Source organism: Anabrus simplex, chromosome 10, assembly GCF_040414725.1.
Source record: "Anabrus simplex isolate iqAnaSimp1 chromosome 10, ASM4041472v1, whole genome shotgun sequence".
Taxonomy (NCBI): Eukaryota; Metazoa; Arthropoda; class Insecta; order Orthoptera; family Tettigoniidae; genus Anabrus; species Anabrus simplex.
In genome coordinates this window covers 45,094,740-45,108,137 of record NC_090274.1, presented here as the reverse complement: position 1 = coordinate 45,108,137, position 13,398 = coordinate 45,094,740, and the positions used below count along the sequence as shown (strand labels likewise).

The 13,398-nt window shown below is 40.3% G+C and overlaps 1 protein-coding gene across 3 annotated transcripts in view; it reads left to right on the top strand.

Annotated features, from left to right (window-relative positions):
* The window catches only part of mino (glycerol-3-phosphate acyltransferase mino), a 348,653-nt gene that overhangs the window by 216,006 nt on the left and 119,249 nt on the right, over window positions 1-13,398 (top strand). Inside the window, exon 1 of one of the 3 annotated variants that reach the window (XM_067154308.2) lies at window positions 1,301-1,391. The exons of the other annotated variants lie outside the window; for them this stretch is intronic. The gene's annotated coding sequence lies outside the window, so the exon portion shown is untranslated. Of the gene's footprint in view, window positions 1-1,300; window positions 1,392-13,398 lie in introns of those variants that run through there. 3 annotated transcript variants of the gene reach the window in all.

The window sequence follows — 13,398 nt, the reverse complement described above, 5'->3', positions numbered from 1 at the left end:
TCATTCAGAAGTGTCTCCAGGACGTTCTTAGTCATTCCGAATATCCTCATATAACGTATGAAATTGTCCGTATTTATAACTATCAACATTCAAGTCCTGAAGCAAGTACTCAAGTAAATGAACCCCCATTATTGCTGCTTGGATTGAAACACTGTTTATTTTCGTTATATTTAGTTTATTTTAATTTTAAAAACTCATGTTGACAGCAATGATGGATGATTGTTGAATTTTAAGGATCAGTTTTCCATGATTTCAACCATGTATTATAGATTCTGCCCCTTAGCCTAAACATGCACTGCATTGTTAAATATGATAACTAAACGAGACCAAATGTCATGTAATTATACAGGCCTTCATATTATAAAACAAAGATCCCGATAGGTGTCTGTTTGTGTGAAGTATCTCAAGAACCTTCGAATGGATTTTGATATGGTTTTCCCCTTGTTATAGAGCATTCATCGAGAAAGGTTTACGTGCATGAAACGTTAACCTACTACTAAAAAGATAAGTGCAGTGGCGATTTTTATACTAAACATGTTACCTCGAAACTTTGTAAATTATCTTTTCCTATCGTTTTTATTTTCGTTAATGACAGCGTTTCAAGAAATTTGCCATTTACTTTTCAAATACATTAAATTGTTCTTAAAAGTCTCATCACTAAGCCACGGCGTTAAGAAAGTCAAAGAAAGGTGTGGTTTTTTTGTTGTTTTTTTTCAAGTTGCTTAACGTCGCACCGACACAAATGGTCTTATGGCGATGATGGGTTAGGAAAAGGGCCAAGAATAGGAAGGAATCGGCCGTGGCCTCAGTTAAGGTACAGCCTAGCATTTGCCTGTTGTAAACTTTGATATTAGATAAAAATCAGGGCCCTAGTCAAAACCATACATTCAAAATAGCCCCCCCTGCGAAGCCGAGGCGAGTCGTTAGTTTTAATGTAGGTTATGTCTGAGATTTGTACCCTTAAACGCTTGCACATTTCCAAATTGGGGGTGGAGGTGGGGGTCTTTAACCCACTATTCGGGTCTGTCAGATGTAAGCACTCTGGAATGCCAACCGTCTGCGTTGGCATTCGGATTGGCTAGAATCCGTGGATGATAGTAGTCGAGCCCGTTGTTGTTGTTATTCTAGTGCTGAAGTTAGAGATTCCTGACCAGCCTTCTTTCGTAGTAAAGGAGTTCGAGTTCAGCACGTGAGGTGTTCGGTGTGACTTAAAAGATGCACGTTAATAGGTCTTCAAGGTCGCCGTGCATTCAGCTGTATCGTGGTCCTGTGCCAAGGCTAAAATCTTCAGTCGGCGTAAGTCGCTCGAGCCGTGTACATGTTGAAGTGTGTTCTAATGTGTTACCCATATTCTCTTGAGGTGACAGTCATCATCCACTCTTCGAGGGGAGGTAAGAGCATTCTTTCGAACCTTTAGAAATTTATATAAAGTTTTTTTGTGCTTTTAACGTCGCGCTAACAAATTGAAGGTTAGGTTTATTTTGCTAGTTGGGTTCGATCCTACTATCTCCCGAATACTGGATACTGGCCGCACTTAAGCGACTGCAGCTATTGAACTCGGTAAATTGAAGGTTTTCAGCGACGCGAGGATGGGAAAGGGCTAGGAGTGGGAAGGAAGCGGCGTGGTGTGAAAATAGGAATCTACGGAAAACTATCTTCAGGTCTGTCAATGGGGTTCGAATCCATTATCTCCCGAATGCAAGCTCATAGCTGCGCGACCCTAACTGTAAGGCCAACTCGCTCGGTGATAGGTAAAATCCTTCTCCTTCTTCTTCTTCTTCTTCCTTGTTCGTATCGGCCTATTAAGGACCACGTTATATCAGCTGTCTTCTCTGAGCTTTGATCTTTATCCAGTGCTCCTTCATTCGTTGCCGGTATTGCTCTTTTCTTTCTTCCGTCCACGTCTTTCCCGTCGTTGGTCTTTCTTGAAAACCCTGGTGGTCTTTTAGGTTCCTCCTGAGTGGGTTGCGTCCTTGTATATCTTCATAAGTGATCACCATCCTCTGTAGGTCACTTTCCACCTCCTTGAACCAAGTTGGCTGAGTCTTTTTATCTTTAAAATAGGTTCAATAATCGTGTCGGTAAAATAATAATAATAATAATAATAATAATAATAATAATAATAATAATAATAATTACCGGTATTATTATTATTATTATTATTATTATTATTATTATTATTATTATTATTATTATTATTATTATTATTATTATTTAGCTGGCCCCGCGGTTTAGGGGTAGCGACTCTCACTTTTAACTGGTGGCCTGGGGTTCGATTTCTGGCCAGGTGAGGGATTTTAAACTGAATCTGAGGGCTGGTTCGAGGTCCACTAAGCCTATGTGAGAACAGTTTGATGAGCTGTCTGACGGTGAGATAGCGGCCGCAATCTAGAAATCCAAGAATAGCGGCCGAGAGAATTTTACGCGCTGACGACGCATCATTTCGTAATCTACTGGCGTTTGGGCTGAGCAGTGGTCGCTTGGTAGGCTAATCAGGATTGTAGCGCCTTTGTGTTGCCGCAGACTTGCCAACTCTCCCGGTTTTTCATCCCTCCTCCCACTCTCCCTGATCCCTTAAACCGATCACCCAATTTTGAGAGCAGATTCGGTATTCTTGTACAGTTTAAAATCCCGGCGCTTTCCGTCCTTCCTTCAATAGTTGGAGAGAACTGATGTTCAGGAGGCACTGGTAAGGCAGATTAAATCAACTGATGGTGTTCTTAAATACTCATATAATACTCGCCAAGGCGATGCGTGGTGCTATTTTATCAATGCCACATAGCAGCGCTGATTGTGAGACAATGCTGGTCAACATTAGCACAATTACAAAAACAAAAACGCAGATTAGACCAGTGCTTTGTGAAGAATCTTAGGAAAAACTTTTAACTTCAAGGCAAGTGCTTTGAGCGGACGATTCGTTCAGAGTTTCATAAGAGGGCGAAGTCAGCTATGGCGTTGAGCTACCATCACCAGTAAGTGGGATATTTGCAGCATTTTGGTATATATAAAATAAAAAGGAAAAAATTGATGTAACAGAGTAGTATGTATATTAAATAGTCTTGAATTGATGGAAGTTATGTCATCAGTGGAGCTTCATAATATCATCTGACAACGGAATATCGACACTGCTATATACCTTAAAACTTCCCCTGACTACGTGAAGAACATCTTTATTTTTGCTATTACCGTCATCATTGAAGGGACATATAATTGCTCTGTTATAGTGAGCTGAACAACTGAAGTCTATAAAATTGCCGAAAACGTGACTTACCAATGAATCATTAGATCATTACTTATGAAGGCATTGGAAACCCTTATTACTGTATATAATTTCCTACTTTACTTTGAATTTCGTTATTTCCGAATTGTGGTGGTCATGCCGCAAATTCCTTTCCGGACGGCTTTGCACTCATATTTGTTTTCAAGTGCAATATACTTTCAATTTCGTTATTTCCGAATTGTGGTAGTGATGCCGCAAATTCCTTTCCGGGCGGCTTTGCACTCATATTTGTTTTCAAGTGCAATACTTTAATTTTTGGCCATATTTGAGCGTTCTGGATACATGACAATCTTACCATCCATTTTTTCACAGCTCATAATGTCCTTTAGCAGGCGATCAATGCAGTTTACTGCTAATGCAGGAATCATCAATGCTTCATCAATAATAAAAGTAATTGTGGCTGATTTTCGCAAAACGTCTGCTTCTGAGCTGTTCCATTTACATACACGAAACTGAACTCTCTGGTACTGGAACAGGCAAACCGAAAGTGTTGTGAATTGTCTTACCATGTGGTAATAACAAAGCTGCAATTCCTGTCCATGCAGCAGCGATTGTAATCTCACCTCTGCTTAAACTTGAATAAACAAATGTTTTCCTGCAGCTTCCTGGAGCTTCTAAAGGAAAAGTTCTGACAATTTCACAGCTCAATCTATCGGACCAACATAAAAAGATCTCCAGAGACAACTTTCATAGAGCCATCTACTGGCGAATACAGTTAACTGGAACAACTTAAGCATCGCATTATTCGAACAAATAACTATTTTACGCCAGTAAAGGACTTACGAAATAAATAATATTTTCCTAGTAATCCGGAGATGGAGACCTTTCTTTTGATGTATAATACATAGGCGTTAGTACTGCGGATAGATTTTAATGAGTGAATGTCATATACACTTCAGATACTGCCGGAATGAGAAGTGCGGAAATAGCCCTCATACCAGGTAAAGACATAAACAGAGTTTAATCCAGGTTCTTGTGTGTGTGTTTACGTCGCGCCGACTCAGACGGATCTTACGGTGACGTTAGGATAGGTTAGGATAGGATAGGACTAGGACGAAAGCGATCGTGGCTTTAACTGAGAAACAGTCCCAGCACTTGTTTGGTGTGAAAATAGGAAACTACCGAAAACCATCTTCAGGACTTCCGACAGTGCGATTCGAACCCCCCATCTTCCGAATGGAAATTCTTGTTCTTTTCCCACCCCGGTGGTGGTAAGTTTGCGAGACCTAAGAAGTATTCCATGCCCCTTCACTTTCTGTTGCCAATACCTTCATCTCTTACTCTTCCTGTTTCTCCTCTGGTTACAGTTGATAGCGGGTGATTATGTCGTCGCATTTCCCCTTACAAGAATAATCACCGCGTAAGCGGTGAAGCAATCCCCACGCGCTTTTCGTTACTGCCGCTCGTCTGTTCTAGGTCACTGATGATAGCTCCCCCTGGGGAACACTGACATCTGTAATAATTATAATTATGGTAGAGTTAGAAAGTCCAATGTCCGCTAGCATTGCGACATGTTGGTTACTGGACTCTTTTGTATTCAGACAACTACCATATGAAAGTAAGACTTAGTAATCAGAAGGCAGTTTCAAGATTTTCCTATATTGCGCCATTAAAAAACGAAATCTCCTTGAGAATCACTGAGCAAGTGTGCTGAGTTGAGAAGTACCACCTATCAGGAATATAATTACTTCACGTGAAAATGAAAGCAGGTCAAACATTTTCACTGCTGTCCGGCTCCATGGCTAAATTGTTAGAGTGCTGGCCTTTGGTCACAAGGGTCCCGGGTTCGATTCCCGACCGGGTTATGAATAATATTACGGTAAGAACGGTTGGGCTAGACCAAGGATAGACAAGCAGATTAGAGCAGATGTAGGATGCAACAGTTATGTAGAAATGATTAATATCCCTGGCCTGGGGACTGGGTGTTTTTTGTCGTCCTTAATGTTCCTTTCCTGACATTCAACACTTTGCACTTCCGCCATTTCCAAATACACGCAGGTTCACAACATATGGTACAAAGTAGGGGCAAAAGAACTTCTTAGGTTGACGCCCCGAATAAATAGCATTTTTTTAAAAAAAAGCTTTAAAGTTCACCGATGAGGGACATTAGCAATGTACTACCGGCCCCATTCCATATCACGTTCCCATATTAGTCTATGGCATCCATAGGCGCATTGAACTGTTGTTATTGTATTGTTTTGTTTGTCCAACTGCTGTTCCTTCGTAGCGAATTTTTTACGACCCTTCCTGACGTTAGCCTCATCAGAGAAACCAATGAAATGAATGACGTGATATCTGATAGTAGGAAGGGAGAGAGTGAAACCCGATGCCGGCACGTAGTCTACTCCTATCTCACAGCACCAGTGGGTCTGCTCAAGGCTTAACGTCTCCATCCGGTGGACGAATCACCATAAACCTCACCATATGCCCTCATTCGATGTGAACTATGTGGAGAGGTTTGGAATTTAATCCAGGCTTTACCGAGCTCGATAGCTGCAGTCGCTTAAGTGCGGCCAGTATCCAGTATTCGGGAGATAGTAGGTTCGAACCCCACTGTCGGCAGCCCTGAAAATGGTTTTCCGTGGTTTCCCATTTTCACACCAGGCAAATGCTGGGGCTGTACCTTAATTAAGGCCACGGCCGCTTCCTTCCCACTCCTAGCCCTTTCCTGTCCCATCGTCGCCGTAAGACCTATCTGTGTCGGAGCGACGTAAAACAACTAGCAAAAAAAATTCCAGGCTTTTGACACGCAATCTAATGAAATAATAATAATATATATTATAAATATAAATATATATTATAAATATTATTATTATAGTTATTATTATTATTATTATTATTATTATTATTATTATTATTATTATTATTATTATTATTATTATTATTATTATCTAGTTGTGGACATCATGGGTCTGCGTTCCGAGGAACAGCATGGGTCTGGTCTGGGCGTTGCCTGTGATTAATACAACTATGTGAGGAACACATGGGTTTGCGTTGCCTATGAGTGGCGCCATTATGTGAGGAACGCCGTGAGTCTGCGTTACTTGTGATTAGTACCGCTACATGGGAAGTACCATGGTTCTACTTTACTACATTTAAGTACCGTTATGAGGGGTCGTTGACGTGGATTTTGGACCCCTTTCGACAACAAGCATCAGGATTGTGCTTTGGAAGCAGCCCCTTTGTCAGTATACCCCATTGTTTTAAGTTAGTTTCTGGGAAGGTGGGGCATTGCGGGTCGGATCCACCGATTGTTTTATGTTCATAATCCTTGTTCATCGTTGTCTTTGTGAATTCTAGTCTGTGGATTGATTTTGGAATTATTTTAACTTTTAAGATTGTCAGGTGGATCCGCTGAATTCCGCTAAATTAATATTCATCCATTCATTCTTCTTCATCAAGTTTTGAATTCTGGTCAGTGGATGAATTTTGGAATTTTAAATTATTTCATGTAGTTTAATTCGTACCATTAGGGGCTGATGACCTACATGTTAGGCTCCATCATCAATGATTGATGGTAACATGTCGTAAAAGAAGTCTTCTGACTTGAAAGTTGACATGTCTGGTAAATGTTAGGTCAAATTCCAAAGGCACGTGTAATGTAGGAGTTGTTGAGAGGAAATGTGATATCCTCTGAGGAGAGAGCGTGGGCCGCGGTTCATCCTCACCGCGGAGGTTAACTGTGCTACTTGATACATCCCAGTTGACAAGGAGCACGACCTCCGACACGCGTCCAAATAAGACATACAGTACTCCATATTACAAGTCTTAAGATTCTTATTGCTGGGAGCATAGTAGTTAACATCCCTGTATATTTGACCATCTCTAGAGGCACCTTTGGTGTCCCCCTGTCAGTGGAGGAGGTAGAATAATACGGTAGCTGCCAGGCGCGCTGACTTTGGGTAATTATTGGGGGAGGGGGGGGGATGATTAACATTAACACAGTCATGTGAAATAAGGAACAAATATTAATGCAAACATTCCTATATAATAACAATATTCACAAACAAACAGAAAAAATCAGAACAATAATAGAGCTTAAAAACATTTAAGCTCTTTAGGCTTTATCAATCGTGAAATTCCCAGCGTTTCGCTCCAGTGTAGCACTGGGTTCATCAGTTGGAATGCTACACCTTTCCAAGACGCTGGCACTGGTGCGTCGTTGAGACGCCAGGACAATGCAGTAACGTTGCACTAGGGGAAGCATGTGCCTCCACTTGTATACATGCCTGCCTGTGGTCTATATCAAAATTGTTTCTCAGATAAATTTTTGAACGTGTCTTATGTACAGAGTTTTTCAATAATATTCACAAGTAAACAGAAAAATAGAACTTGGTTCACAAATACAGTAGCCGGGCTGAGTGTCTCAGACGGTTGAGGCGCTGGCCTTCTGACCCCAACTTGGCAGGTTCGATCCTGGCTCAGTCCGGTGGTATTTGAAGGTGCTCAAATACGTCAGCCTCGTGCCGGTAGATTTACTGGCACGTAAAAGAACTCCTGCGGGACCAAATTCCGGCACCTCGGCGTCTCCGAAAACCGTAAAAGAGTAGTTAGTGGGACGTAAAACAATTAACATTATTATTACAAATACAGTAAATATTTTGAAGGAATATTTTACGTACGAAGCTATCAAAAATAATCACACGTAAAAAAAAAAATTAGAACTTGCTTCATAACTACATTTTCGTTCAGCAAATTCCTGCGTGTCAGGAAGCAACTGAAAATGACGTTACCGGGTAGTTTGCAGATGACGACAGTCAGGTGCATGCCGTATAGCTTAAGAAATTGTGTCAGTGGTGCAGCAAGATTCTGGCGTTCACGAGGAAGGTGATGACAAATCTGATGACAACAATGAGAAACGCATTTCACATTCTGAAGGACGCCGCGTCCACCTTTCCAACTTGCGTATTCACGTCGAGCAACACCCAACCGCTGCGCTTACTGATGTGATGTGTACGAGACGCTCTCTAACTCCTGCATCCTTCACTAGATTTCAGACATTGCTGCAAAAGACAATAACAGATTTTTTTTAAAAAAAAGCAATCTGTGACCGATATTTGTAATACGTAATAATTTATGCTCGTGTTAAGTTACTGTCTGAATGATGAACCAGTCTTCATTCTGAAATTGATTATTTGTTTTAAATAATATTTTCAAATGCCAATAAGGGACTGGTCATGTCGACACGACATAACAATATTTGCTCAAGAAAACACTGAGATATAATTTACTGTACTAGGCATAATTACTGTACATTGTAGGCACAAACTTTATTACAGTATTTTGTTGTTTCCTTCTCTAAATAAACAGTTTAAAACCCATATTTTTCTTCACTTATGACATTTTTCAATAATGCTGAGTCTCCGTTAATCGCACGTTATAATAACACTAGTATGAAAGCTCTCTTACTTTCACCCCACCACAGCACAACGCAATCTACAGTCGAAACCGTTTATTGCGACGTCACGTTTAACGTCGTACTGGATATAACGGCGAAATCTAACGGTCCCGTCTAAACCTTATATAAACACTGTATTTAAAATATCGCATAGTACGACATCGCTTATTACGATTATTTAAGTTCCAACCCTCGTATTTGTATTCCGATGTAGCCTATAACCCATCCATGTGTAGTTTATATTATGTAGAACCTATACATAAATACGTTCAAGCTTTTAAAATCTAACCTGTGAACATATGGTGTTTTACAGATTTATTTAACGTTTCACCGTCTTCTATTAGTTTCATCCACATTAGTCCATTGAGATACATGTATAGAACTAGGTCTTTACCAACACGGAACAACGTTAAATAAAGTCACGTCTGTGACAAAATCACAAGTTCTCGTCACAGTAACTTTCCCGGAATAGAGCAGTTCGGAGTGGTGACTAGAAATCCTTTTCACAACCCATCTCTACTATACCGCCTTTAACATTTCTGCTAAAATAATTTGAAAGTGAAAGAATGCAGGATTTCGTTAATTGTTGCGTTGACGAAAACCAGATGCTTATGTCTGTGTCTTGATCCCGCGAGTCCCGTGCTTGAGCTCGACGCCGGCGATTCGCTCTCCGACTACACCTTCCGATCATAGTGCAGAATTCCTAGATGAGGAATAATGGACTGAACTGCAGGTAAATGCTACTGTAAACAGATCATTGTAACCATAAGTTTGTTCTCAGAACGAATCCGTGATAATTCGATTTATTGTCCATATGCGCATGCGTGTTTGGCAACCAGTTTGAAACGTGACGAGCTAATTTCCACTACGAACGGAAGTGGTTGGAGACGTCAGCTGTTTAGAACCAACGTGTTTTGTACTCTGTAAGCTTCAGAAATTAATGAGGGTTTTATTCGTAACTTCAAGTTTAAAAATGGATGAACATGGCAAGATAACGACGTGAATGACTAATAGTATTACTTGAAAGTCTGAAATTTGTATACTTAGACGTAAATACAGAAGTGGGGTTATATTTATATTTGGTAAATTTTACGTATTTTGTAGGTAACTCGAGGAACTAATCACGGCCGTGAAGTAATTCTTAGGTCAGCAATAATTAAGAGGGGAATTTCTCAAGGCAATATTATTGGACCTTTATGTTTATGATATGAGTAAAAGAGTGGAATCAGAGGTAAGGCTTTTTCCGGATGATGTTATTCTCTATAGAGTAATAAATACGTTACAAGATTGTGAGCAACTGCAAAATGACCTCGATAATGTTGTGAGATGGACAGTAGGCAATGGTATGATGATAAAAAGGGTTAAAAGTCAGGTTGTGAGTTTCACAAATGGGAAAGGTCCTCTCACTTTTAATTACTGCGTTGATGGGGTGAAAGATCCTTTTGGGGATCATTGTAAGTATCTGGATGTTAATATAAGGAAAGATCTTCATTGGAGTAATCCCATAAATATGAGGGTGTTCAGGGGTTGTAGTAAGGATGTAAAGGAGAGGGCATACAAGTCTTTGGTAAGAACCCAACTAGAGTATGGATGATTCCAGTGTATGGGACCCTCACCAGGATTACTTGATTCAAGAACTGGAAAAAATCCAAAGAAAATCAGCCCGATTTGTTCTGGGTGATTTCCGACGAAAGAGTAGCGTTACAAAAATGTTGCAAAGTTTGGGCTAGAAAAGAACTGGGAGAAAGAAAACGAGCTGCTCGACTAAGTGGTATGTTCCGAGCTGTCAGTGGAGAGATGGCGTGGAATGGCATTAGTAGACGAATAAGTTTGAGTGGCGCCTTTAAAAGTAGGAAATATCACAATAGGAAGGTAATGTTGGAATTCAAAGGACAAATTGGGGCAAATATTCATTTATAGCAAGGGGAATTATGGATTGGAATGACTTACCAAGGGAGATGTTCAATACATTTTAATGTCATTGAAATCATGTAAGAAAAGGCTAGGAAAACAACACATAGGGAATCTGCCACCTGGCCGACTGCCCTAAATGCAGATCAGTATTGATTGATTGATTGATTGATTGATTGATTGATTGATTGATCGATTTGTTGAAACTAACATGGATGGCCCTTGGTATGCGCACGCATATTCTGACTCGCTAACTCTGAGAGTTTTTGTCCAGGATCGGAAACTGGTTTGCTTATGGTTTCCAACAGTTTGAAAACCTTGCACTCTGTTGATCGCTACTACGAACGCGAATTTGAATGTGCGCATGCGTCTCATAGTTGGCCAAAGCTAATGGCAGAAGTGAGTTGTTAAAACATTGGAAAAAATGGCGTCCTATATGCCGATAAAACGGGGTAGTAGTTCAGACATTCAAATGCGGGAAATCCCGTATAATACGGGACACCTGGAAACCCTATTTACGGGGATTCGACTTAGCGGGACTCCACCGTAGTTTTGCTTTATAATAATGTACCAGCTGTTCGTGCACAATCCTACTGTATACAGTAGATTCACCCCAAGAAATGGTGTTTTCTTTAAATGTCATACCAAGACAGTGTCTGGTCGTTGGTCGGAGGTACAAAATACATTGTCTTCATAGGTTCTTTAATCGGTTCTTGGAAAAATCAATCTAATAGGGGTGGTCTTTAGGACAGTTTTCACTGTATTTTGAAACAAGTTGTGCAATTCATAGAAATCTGTTTAAAGGGTTGGGTGGGAGGCAGTGGCGTGTCCCCTGCAACACAGTGTAATGCAAACGGGATACAAATCTACTGAAGACAGATCGTAACTCGAGAGAAGAGAAATAGCTATTTAGAATAAATTGTCATGTAATAGAGCACAATACCGGAAGACAAACATTACAGTTTCTTCCCAGGAACTTTCTCTTGTCCAGTAGTCAACAATATTGTTTGTGTAATAACCTGACGTCGGTGTTTGTGTGGTCAGTGAGAGTATAGTGAGATATTAACTCTTCCATTTTTTGCATTAAAATGTGGGCATTTTGTAACATATTTACAGTTTGTTTTAATTCAAAACTCAGAAGGTTTTCTTCTTCTTTTAAGTACTATATGAGGTCTCCCCTGACGTTGATGATCACTTTTAATTATACGTAGAATGCGTCTGTAGTTCGACAAGCCTCAGGTTGCCGCAACTATAGGTACTGTACTAGTAAGTGTTTCGCTGGTGAGCGAGTAGGCTTACTTCGTTCAGACAGTATACGTAAGTTAAGTTGCATTCATACATACACAGTATTTTCGCACTTGTTTTAGTCCGTTTAACATAGTTTCTTCTTATTTTAGAATAGGAAGAGCAAATACTAGCCACAAATTCAAGGGCATGACGGGAGGTTTGATTCGCTCTGTCAAAATTCCAGCCCAACGCCAACATAGTATGATTCCGTCCGACCTGATACAATCAATTACGCATTTAGATGTTAAGAAGTCTAATAATTCAATGGTAAATCAGTTCATTCTAGAAAGTGTTCTAACTACAACAAGGCGAAGATTTTAACTTCGGTAATATATATATTTTGCTATTTGTTCGGCGCGTCGACCTATAGGGATCTTTTGTCCGTACTTGCACCATGTGATATGAACCTGAGTGTAATTGGAATGCAGGAAGTGTTGAATGTGAGGAAAGGAACTTTAAGGCCGACACAAACACCCAGCCCCCAGGCCAGGGATATTAATCATTTACAATTAAAACCCCTGACCCAGCCGGGAATCAAATCCGGGGCCGCCGGGTGACAGGCGGACGCGTTGCCCCCTACTTCGCCAGGCCGCATTCGGCAATATATTAGCTGACTTTTTAATACGCTTAAAGTGGGTGCAACAGTAAACATGCACAGAACAAAGAGTAGCAAGAAACATTTTATCTTTGGCTGATTTTTTCAAGGAACCAGCTGACGTTTTAATACGTGGTTTAAAGTGTTGTATAACATTAGAATAACCATAAGTGATTTTATGTGTTTTATTACATAGCAAACATTATCAAGAAATGGTCATTGTGTGTGTATGTGTTAAAAATAATGTTAACTATTGACGATGTCTTATGTATAACTTATGATGTGGGGAATATTGCTTTATGAGGTAGAAATCGCTGATGAGGGGAGTTGGGGCTCCAGAACATGTACGAGTGAAATAATTGTAAAAAATTAGCAATGATAATATATTGACAAGACGGACGAAACTATCACCCGTAGGATATTGTTACGAATATAAAACTCCATCTGTTTCATTATTCTAATTTATTTCAGAATGACCTAATAAATGCACGCACACATATTTAAACACAAACAATTCTAACCAGTTATGAATGGTCACACTAATGATTTGTCTATTTACAAATCTCTTTTCTGTACACACAGTAAGAGGTCCAGTCAATCAACTCATACAGCCGCTGTGCGTAGACAGCTGGATTTGAACACAGCGCCCCTGGCTATACGACGCACGACGACTGTTCGTCGGTTCGACTCCAGTGATAGTCCGGTACTTCACACAGTCACATGAAGTGAACAACAGTCAGCAACAGATCAACAGTGTCCAACAGCAGGACGATACTCACAACAGCGAATATTAACACCCGTCCAATTATCCTCACGCTCACGATAACTGCTTCAATCGCTGATTCACGGCGGTCCTCAATCCACAGAAGTACACACACACATGCACACACACACACACACACACACACACACACACACACACACACA